At 44.7% G+C, this 7,506-nt stretch overlaps 1 long non-coding RNA gene across 1 annotated transcript; it reads left to right on the top strand.

Moving 5' to 3' along the window:
• Window positions 1-431: 431 nt before the first annotated feature.
• LOC114625872 lies at window positions 432-910 on the top strand. The gene is made up of 2 exons (XR_003712146.1): window positions 432-525; window positions 775-910. It is a non-coding gene; the product is annotated as an uncharacterized LOC114625872 (long non-coding RNA).
• The last annotated feature ends 6,596 nt before the right edge of the window (window positions 911-7,506 follow it).

Below are 7,506 nucleotides of genomic sequence, written 5' to 3'. Positions count from 1 at the left end.
TCTCTCTCTCTCTCTCTCTCTCTCTCTCTCTCTCTCTCTCTCTCTCTCTCTCTCTCTCTGTGTGTGTATGTGTGTGTATGTGCGTCAGTGTGTATGTGGGTATTTTTACATGTATATGCATGTACAGAATTACAAATTACATTTTAATAAGTATATAACATTTAGACAAATATAAGGGTGTTTTTTGAGACAAGGTCTTAAGTCCTGGCACCCATTACGTAGACAATCAAGATTCCCTGCCTGTCTTCTCAGTTCTGGGATTAAAGGCAGGCATGTGCCCCCATGCCTGGAAAGATACAGTTTTGCATATCTGTAATATTCTGTCAGTAAGTAATCTCTTAAGTTTTTGATCATGTATTTATTTTGTTTATATGTGTGTAGGTTTGCACAAGCCATGGCGATTATGTGAAGAACAAAGGACAAGTTGTGGGACTTAGTTCTCCTGCCACTAAGTGGGATCCGGGAGTCGGAATCATGTCTTCAGGCTTGATGTCAAACACCTAGACATACTGAACCATCTTGCAGGTGATGCTTTGTTTTGACTGATCACTTGATTGTTAGAGGTTAGGGAAGCTCATCTCTGAGTGTGAGTGTGTGTGTGTGTGTGTGTTACCAGAGATTAGATCTGCTCTGATCCATGCTTTCACTCACTGAGAGACTGAAAATATGAACAGGCTGTTAGGAGGTGGTGGAATCATGGAAGGTGGGGATGGCCAGAGAAAGCTATGCTCCAGCCCCTTCCTGATGTCACTCTCTGCTTCCTGACCACCATAGGGTGGAAAACTCAACTCCACCACATGTTCTCGAGGCCATGATGGTCACCTTCAGCACAGCAAGAGACAATCCAACCAACAGGGACCAAATCCTCTACAAATATAATCTGAAATAAATCCTCTTTCAAACTGTTTCAGATATTTGTAACAGAGACAAAATACCTTGGCGGACATATACACACATGAAATTGTCCAACGACAAAAGACAAATGGTTCCATTGATTAAAAACAAGTCACAGACCAAGGCACAGGCAAGGAGAGTCTCTGAGCATCAGAGGGGCTGAGAGCTCATCCAGTAGGAGAAAGCTCATCCTCAATGTTTCAGGTCTGGCCTGGTGGACAAGAAGCCAACTTTATTTAGAGGGAACTTCCTGTTTGAGGAAGCAAAGATACAAGAGACTGGCTCAGTGGCACTTTTGTATTTCTCCAATGACAAGCAAAGGCAGGCATGGACGGTCAGTACAGAGCCATTCTGGCCTAGAAGCAAGGAGGAGGGATGTAGGAAAGGAGTGAGAACCAGCAAGAAGTACCTGTGGGATAATCAGTGGGTAAAGAGTCTACCGTGTAAGCTTGAAGAACTGAGTTCAATCTCCAGGACCCACATGAAAGCCAGCTGTGACAGTTTACACCTGTAACACTGGCACTGGAGAGGCAAACACGGGCAGGTCTCTGGAATTCTGTCAGCCAGCCTAGGTAAACCAGTGAGCTCCAAGTTCATAAAAAGGCAATTTCAAAGAATAAAGTGGAGAGTGACAGAAGACACCTGATGTCAAATTATGATTGACACAGTCCCATGCACACACAGGCATGTGTGCCCACACACCCATATACCACACATATACAAATAAATAAGTCAGATGAGCCGTAAGTCTAACTCCCAGATGTATCTGCTCCTGGTTAGGGAGCTCAGAGTCTTCGGGGCTCATGGTAAACATCTGAGCCATGTAGGTCCCACAATCCTCACTGTAAACACTAAGCTCTGTCACTATCCAGAAGGGTCACAGATGCCAGAGACAGGTATCAGTGCTTATTCAAAAAAGTATATGAAGACCTCAGACTTTTCTTTTGTTTTAGTTTTTGTTTTTCAAGGCAGAGTTTCTATGCAGAGCCCTAATTGTCCTGGAACTCACTCTGTAGAATATATTGTCTTGAACTCAGAGATCTCCTTCCTCTGCCTCTCACGTGCTGGGATTTTAAAGGTGTGCAACACAAATCTTGGGTTTAAAAAAGCAGAAGCCAAAGATCACAGGATAAAACAACCACCACCACCAAACCACACAGAATGGACTTGAACCTGTGTGAAGCTAGGCACCCGGTGCAGGCCAGTGTTCTCAGGTACTCTGGACTCTGGTAGTAACAGCTACAGGATCATGATGTTCCTAGTATTGTGACATGAAAACTATTTCCCCCATCTGTCACTTCATCACCTTCATCTTTGGCCTTCCTCTGTTTTACTTCCAAAATACTTACTCCTTCATTTCTTCTTTATGAAAACATGTACAGAGATTTATAATTCTTGTTACAGGGTCTATCTTCTGAAGATCTCCAACACCTTACCTTCATAATCATCAAACTTCATAGACTTTAAAAATATTGCTATTGTTTTATTCTTTTAAACGTTGGAAGGGACAAGTTCTACATTCTCAGTCAGAGCCATAGGATATTGTGTCTATGATACTAAACACATGTCTCCAAAACACTTTCGATTTTTGGAGGTCAACACCAGTCTCAGCAATGTAGCAAGACCTTGTCTCAAGTATAACATCCACCCTGTCTTAACTAGGATTTCTATTGCTGTGATAAAGCACCATGACCGAAAGCAACTTGGAGAGGAAAGGCCTTAACCTCTCTTCCATTTCCACATCACAACCTATCAGCAAAAGGAGACAGGGAAGGAGCCTGAGGTAGGAACCTGGAGTCAGGAACGGAAGCAGAAGCCATGGCAGAGAACTGCTCACGGGCTTTATTCTTCCTAATCTTTTTCTTATAGGATCACCAGCCCACAGTGAGCTGGGCACTAGTGCATCAATCATCAATCAAGAAAATCCACCTCAGGCTAGCCCTCGGGCCAGTCTGTTTGGGGGCATTGCTCAGCTGAGGTGCCCTCTTCCCAAGTGAGTGGGAAGCTCAGTGTTCAGGGTTAAAGTGTTCAGGTCATAACTGCGTACTCCCCAATCTTTCTTTCCTAGCTGCGAGGACGTCACTCTCCAAAGTCAGTTGACTTTCATTCAGTTACTGTGACAACTACAGTGACCAAAGGCAACTTAGGGGAGGAAAGGGTTTATTTCAGTTTTACAATCCGTTCTGGAGGGATGTCAGGGCAGGAACTTGAAGCAGAAACCATGGAAGAACATTGACTTCCAAAATACTTACTTGGCTCACTTGCAGATCCAGGCTTAGCTAGCCTTCTTATGTAACATAGGCACATCTGCCCAGGGAAAGGTGTTTCCCACAGTGGGCTAGGTCCTTCTATATCAATTATCAAATAATTTGCCATATACATGCCCACAGCCAATCTGTTCTGGAAACCCCTCCATTGAAATTCTCTTCTCTGGTGACTATAGGCCGTGTTATGCTGACACTTAAAGCTAAGGAGGTTAGTAGCCATCAGCTGTGAATTCAGCTTATGTTCAATGCATGTAACAGGCAGGATTGAAGACTAGTGACCTGCAACCCCTTCAGTAGGAAAGCCCCAGAAGAAAAAACACTCTGTGGGCCATCAGAGGCCTTACCTGACAGTTGGAAGTTTCTCCGATGCAGTCAGAAGCCAAGCTATCCCACAAGCCTTGTGGCTACTGCAATAGTCACCATGGCCAACTTGCTTTCAACAGACACTCCATCTGATGACTGGAGATAACTCCAGGACCTATTTTGCCGGGCCATGCTGCCACTGAAGTCATCTCTAGGTACCAGTGCATCAGTTCAGAAAACCAGCCTCTAGATCCACCCAGTTTGGTTGAGTGCAAAGCCTCAGTAAGCACAGCTGTCTCCGTAAATGTCTGTTTAGGAGCGCACTGTTAAATATGCTCAGTTGTAGCTGAAAACAAAGCTTATTGGGAAGGTGCATCAGCACAGGAATCTGCCTCTGGAGTAACCTGCCTTGCTTAGTCACTAATACACACACGGAGGGAGGAGATTTACAGCCAAACGCTTCAAGAGTGTGGACGAATAGGAGCAAGAGAGAGATACAGGGTACTACTCAGAAGCACGAGGGAAGACACCGCCTGGGGGTAAGGCAGCTGTTTTGCCCTTGGCCTGGAGCCAAGGTGCCAACTGCTCCCACTCCAAGTCTCTCCTTAGTTGCTATCCCTCACTGGACCCCTTGCAGTCACCACCCAACGCCAGCATCTTTTAACAAAGCAGGTTGCCACATTTCTTCCTCCCTTCTCACTGCAGCCTGTCACATATGCTGTTCTCAGTTGACATAAATTGGCTGTTAGAGGCTCCCAGGTGTAGCCAGTGCTCAGGTGAGTGATTTGGAGGGTCAGAAATTAATGGGCACACACTTCTCGGGAATTGAGAAGACTGAGCCCTCACAGGGCTCTTCACAATGTAGGGAGGTTGACCCTGTGATGGTTAAGACTGTCAACTTGACAGAACTATAACCACCTAGATGGTTCTATCCTAGTTACTTGTTTGTAGAGAGAATATCTTGTGTATTGTATGGATGTATCGCCTGTCAATTAAAAAGCCTATGGCCCATGGCTTAGGCAGGAAGTAGGGGTGGAACATCTGGTAAAGAGAAAGGATTCTGGGAGAGAGCCGGGTGGGAGACTCGCTGGAAGATGTGATGAGACGGACATATGGTACCTGAGCACAGGTAGCCAGCCACATGACAAAATGTGGGCTAGAATAAATGGGATATTTTAAGTTATATCTGGTCAGAGAGGAACCTAGCTACCTAGCTATATGGCCAAGGTATTTGTAAATATATTTTGAGTCTAAGTGTTATTTCTGGGAGCATGGAGCTAGGAGGAAGAACCGAGGCTTAACTTCTATATGTGTCTGTAACCTACTAGACTGGGTTAATCAGGTGAGAAGACCACACCCTAACCTGCCAGATTAAAGACAAAGCCAGCTGAGTGCCAGCACTTTTCCCTCTGTTTCCTGATTGCTGACATGTGACCAGCTACTTGAAGATCCTACTGTTGGGACATTTCTGTCATGACTATACCCTGGAACTGAGTCAAAACCAACCCTCCCTTCCCTAAGTTGGCCAGCTATTTTGTCATAGCAACATAAGCAATGGCTATAGTCTTCAGCACTCCTGCTGTTTTAGGCTGAATTCGCCTGAATTCTCTCTGAATTGGTGGGCATTTGCCCTTTCCAGCTGAATGTCTCCATTGCTCCTTTCCCTACTTCCCAAATGACTGTCACATCTACACACGGCTCAATTCCCTCATCTTTGCTATTTAGGAATTCTCATTTCTCTGAACTCTCTAGACATCTTCCTTATTCCATCTCCTCCCATCCCGTTCCAAACACACTCAAAACAAGCCATACAAAAACAATCAGTTAAAGAGACAAGCCAAAAAACCTCAAGGGCCAATCTGATAGCATTTCTTGAGTTTTCTGGCCATGTCCTAGTGCTTGCTGCTGAAGGTTCAGGTCTGGGCAGTTAGAGATTCTTGGCCTCTTAAAGTATTAAAAAGTACCAGGTGGTGATAGAGTCAGTGTCATAAGCCTTTTAATCCCAGCATTCAGGAGACAGAGGCAGGTGGATCTCTGCGTTCAATACCAGCCTGGTCTAGGGCTAGTTCCAGGACAGACAAGGCTATGTGAAGAAAACAAAAAATAAAACAAACAACAAAAAAAGAAAGAAGAAAGATTGCAAAATAGCAGGGAAACTTTATTCAAAGTCAAACAATACAGATTAGGAGTGTGTAGTCAAGAAAACAGTAGGTCACACACGTGAAAATACTCAGGGGCTTCAGGTTGTTATTGCCCTAGCTTCTGAGATCTGAAGGAAGGGGAGCTAGTTACTAATGGCTGTAGTTTGGGTGATTCACTAATTTGACAGATTATTACAGTCTCTTTTCTACTTTATATGCCCTCCAAAATGTTTGTATTTTTAACTGCATGCACACAAGTTGCAACTAGGCAATAAGATGGTAAAAGGGGTTTTGCTAAAAGTTCACTTTAAGGACAGTTTGCCTTATTATTCATGTACTCCAAACTAGTTCCGGCTGGCTTCCTCCTTTCAGTACTGGAACACAACCTAATAGAATCTAAGTTTGTTACCAACTAAGTGGAGGAGAAACATCCCAGTGTTCAGAGTGGTGTGTGTGTGTGTCAACCCTCCCATGCATGATGGGGAGGGAAGGTGGTGTCATAGGATGTTAGCAGCATTGCTCAGAAATGTGTACAGCACAAGCCTAGTGGCATCCCAGCTTCCTAAAAACAGCCCTATGCTTGCCTGCCTCACGTGTGTGAAAGGAAGCACATAAGAGACAGACAAAACTCATCTTGTCCTAATGGCTTTCCTTTGCTTCAGATCTGAGAACAAATGTCACTCCTCAGAGACCAGCCTACCACACAGGCATGCCACTTCCCACTGGAAATGGTATTCTTTCCCAGTACATCTGGTTGAACATAGTCTTGTTGAGAGCAGGCAGCAGGCACTGTGTCCTTGTGCCTGACACTTAACACTGGACATAAGTTCTCTATCTATGGTCTCAACCAACCTGGGATACAAAGTATTCAGGAAAAAAAAATCATCCCTGCTGACTGAACTTGTAGAAATCTCTCATCATTGTTCCCTAACAGTCTAGCAACTACTAATATGGCATTCACAAAGCACTTAATCAAGGATACCAACAGATAGGCATTGTATGAGAATGTGCCTAGGCTCTATGGAGTCGTCAACTTCTGTATTTAAAAGACTTAAGCATGTACAATTTTAGTATGTGTAGGATCTTAGACCCAATCCCCCATAGATACTGAGGGACAGTTGTATTTTATGTTTATTGGACTAGGATACACTATGGTGAAGACGACACTAAAACCAAACATGAATCATCCTATATACCCTGCCAATTTAGTTCCTTCAACTACATTTAGTGACAATTTATGAGTTTTGGTCCTTTTCAGACCACATCAACTTTACTTTCTCAAGTTCACTCCACAGTTCATCCACGGTCTCATGATTTCGTCTGCCATGGAGTCCCATTTTTTGATATTTTTGGACACTGCCCTCCGGACCACCACTTGATAGGATGTTTCTAAGAGTCTTCATTCTACCTTGTCCCTGCATTCTATTTCTTAAGACACAGTCCATCTTCTTCAACAAGTTTGTGTGGCCAGGCTGGCCTAGAACTCTTGGTGATCCTTTTGGCTTTGTGGCGGGATTACAGAAGACTCAAGGACCATTTAGTTCATCTGTCTGTTTAACAGGCTAATCCCCATAAGCCTCAGGACATGGGTAAGCCTTTCCTCCCTATTCCCCTGACCAAACTGTTGCCATGGTCCGTTTGACTACCGAAGTATGGCACATGCTTGCTGGCTCCCTCCAGAACATGATCTCATAAGACATTTCTCTTTCTTCAACTTTTGAAAGGACAGGTCTGTGCATCTCGGGACTTCCCGAAAGCACTAGGACGCTTGAATGCGTTTCTTCCGGGCAACTGGCCCGACGTTTCCGAGGGGATTTTCCTGGGCACCGTCACCTAGGCTTTCAGGTCACCGCGCTACACAGCGTCTGCGCAGGCGCGGCCGCGCGGTGCATCACGGGCCG

The sequence above is a fragment of the Grammomys surdaster genome, unplaced genomic scaffold (genome assembly GCF_004785775.1).
Source record: "Grammomys surdaster isolate TR1022 unplaced genomic scaffold, NIH_TR_1.0 224, whole genome shotgun sequence".
NCBI lineage: Eukaryota > Metazoa > Chordata > Mammalia > Rodentia > Muridae > Grammomys > Grammomys surdaster.
The sequence above is the reverse complement of the archived record's forward strand: the minus strand, read 5'-3'. Positions and strand labels throughout refer to the sequence as shown.